Genomic DNA, 2,751 nt, shown 5'->3' with positions numbered 1-2,751 from the left:
AGTTGAAGAAAAAACTGTTTAATTAAAGAAGAAATGAATCGTTAATTTGAAAGATGATAGTGAGACTAAAAACCAACAGGAACACACGAAGTTGAAGCAGAAATTTTCAAAATTAAAGAAGCAAGAGATTGTTCTTTTGGAAAGTGCTAGTGAAACTGAAGAACCAACAGGGGCACTGGCAGTTGAAGAAGAAATTTCTTCAACTGAAAAATGTAGACAATACTGGAGACCTTTGTAGCGAGCATTTCGGAACCTTTCAAGCATTTTTTGAGAACACCGATTGAGATTATTGTTAGATCATGGCGAAATTGAAAATTGAATCTTACACTTTTTAACAAGATTTTGTACTTTGAAAGCTTCACAAGATGCCGGTGACTCTTTAATACTCTTGAAAAAAATAAAGACATTAAGTCTTGAAATTGGGTCTTCGCATATCAGTTATTTCAAATTTTAGGCCCCATTCAAGAGAGCAATTTTTTATCGCTGAAGAGGTTTATGGTTAGCGCTTCTGGAAATGACGCCAATTTTCCCATGACTTCTTAAACATGAAACGATTAATTATCTATATCTGGGTATACGTTTCTTCGATTAAATGTCGATTTAAATTCATTAGCATAGATATTTGCGCATTTAACGTATTTATTGTCTGCTCAATATGGCATTTTGGGCACGTCGAAACTGCATTGAATGGCTTTAATTTCAGTTAGTCGCATTTGTTACTAAACCATTTATTTGCCTACAGAGAGTGTTTTTATTAATTTAAGCTGAAATATATGTAATTTTATGGATTGGTTTCACGGCAAAATACCGGGTGCTTCTAGCACTAATTGATTAAAATACAGGAGATAAACGATAGGGACTGATAGTCAAGTTCCTCTTCAATGAGCTGAAAGTCATCGATGTAGGCCCCCCTTAAATAGCAAAGATAAAACAAATGACTATTAAATGTTGAACATAAATTATGTTGTCACAACGATAGAACAATTGAATTAATTTTCAACATGGCTAAGCTTGATGGAGACAAGCAGAAACCGTTTAACAGTATTAAAAATAGGTTCCGGTTGAGAACCCGCTTCAGTTTTTTTTTATGGGACAGTTTTGGAATTTATTTCGGATATAAAATTGATGGAGAAATGTTTGTTTCGTTGGGTTTATTGTTTTATGGGCAGTTGCATGCGAAGTGGGTAGCTTAGGAAGAGCTAGCGGACAGGGCCACAAATAATACATTACATAATCATCACCGTGGGAGAATTGTTTGCCGCTCCCTTTAAATGGGGAACAGCATAGCATTCGTAATGTATGTTCTGCCATGTGTAAAGCGGAAACGGAATATGGCCTAAGGCGTAATTGTACACTCACTCCACTGTGGATTCTTTTCGTTTTTCCTCGATGCATTTTTACCTTTGCACGATTGATGCCGGTAGTCGAACAAACGGTATTTTTTGCCTTCCATTCGAAAATCTAGCGCACAACAGAAGCAGCAGCAGCAGCTACTTGATAGCCAATGTTTCCGACCCAATATAATGTTAATCTATTTATTATAAGCCGCTTAGGAAAACGTCCGAGGCCTGAAACTCGTGCTGGCTACTTTGATTCTCTTTAATTATTGGAGCAAATAATAATTCCATTCGCCGCTGTCCGATCTGTGTTTTTTCATGTTCGTTAATGACGCGAAGGTCGGCGAATTTACCAATACGCATTAAATTGGGAAAACACGTTTTCTTTTCGCGAAATGAAAAAAACTACTCAGAAGTAATTGCCGGTGTTATACAACTAGTAATGGCTTTTAGCATGGAAATTAGAATTAATGCCTGCATGGGGCGGTGATTGGATTTTGCAATGCCAAAAATGGCCAGTCGAAAATGCGTGCCGACGGTTTTTCCGACTGATCTTGGAAGCTTTTCTCGCCTGAGAACTCGTCCTCGAGGTATACGAATTTTCCAGTGAAAAAATTGCGACTATGCAGGTGCAGGCCGCACAAAGAACAATTCCAATCCAATACAAGTAAAAGCCAATTACGTAAATGCTTTTTTCGGTTTTAAGGCAATTGAGTCTCACCAGTTAGAACTGTGTTGGACTATCCGATATTTTTTCGACGCCAATTCAAGGCGTGGCCAATGGAAATGGCTCAAAGATGGGGATTTGGGAGCCGAATTTTCCAGTATTTTCAATGAAGCAATCGATTTTTTCCGGTTATTTGCGCGAAGGCCGTGCGGGGCTGCACAGTTTCATCGCAATATTTCAAATAACACTGTGAAATGTTAGTTAAACTTGACAGCGATATTAATCATTGCCTATATCTTTGCATATCTGCGGCTTGGACTAGATATGCTAATAGTTATTAATAATGCAAAAGAAAAAGCAGCGGCTACCACAATGAAAGGCTTAATCGTATCGTTCCATGGTTCATGTATTATTGCGGTTTACGGAACATTCTCTTTGTAGTTTACCTAAATAATATATATCTATATATCTATTAGTTTGCCAGACTGTGGCCAGTGTATGTAAACTTTTCTCCATTTTCTCTAAGCGGTTTAGGCCTCAATGGAGATTCACTTCTAGGTCAAGTTGTAGCTAGCTACAGCCGAAAACTAGCCAGAAAACTTTTTGGTTAACAGTTCCAACTTTTTCAAGAATATCTTGCTGATTGTACACTCAAAATTCAGCAATTTAAAGCCGATTTTGGCGCAAAAAGCGAAGAACAAACGGAAAGCTTCTTAGCAAACCGTGCAGAGTTTAATGTAAATGAGG

The sequence above is a fragment of the Dendroctonus ponderosae genome, unplaced genomic scaffold, assembly GCF_020466585.1.
Source record: "Dendroctonus ponderosae isolate FM_Combo_2020 unplaced genomic scaffold, Dpon_F_20191213v2 Dpon_F_20191213_10, whole genome shotgun sequence".
In the NCBI taxonomy this organism is placed as follows: Eukaryota; Metazoa; Arthropoda; class Insecta; order Coleoptera; family Curculionidae; genus Dendroctonus; species Dendroctonus ponderosae.
Note: the sequence above shows the minus strand (reverse complement) of the source record.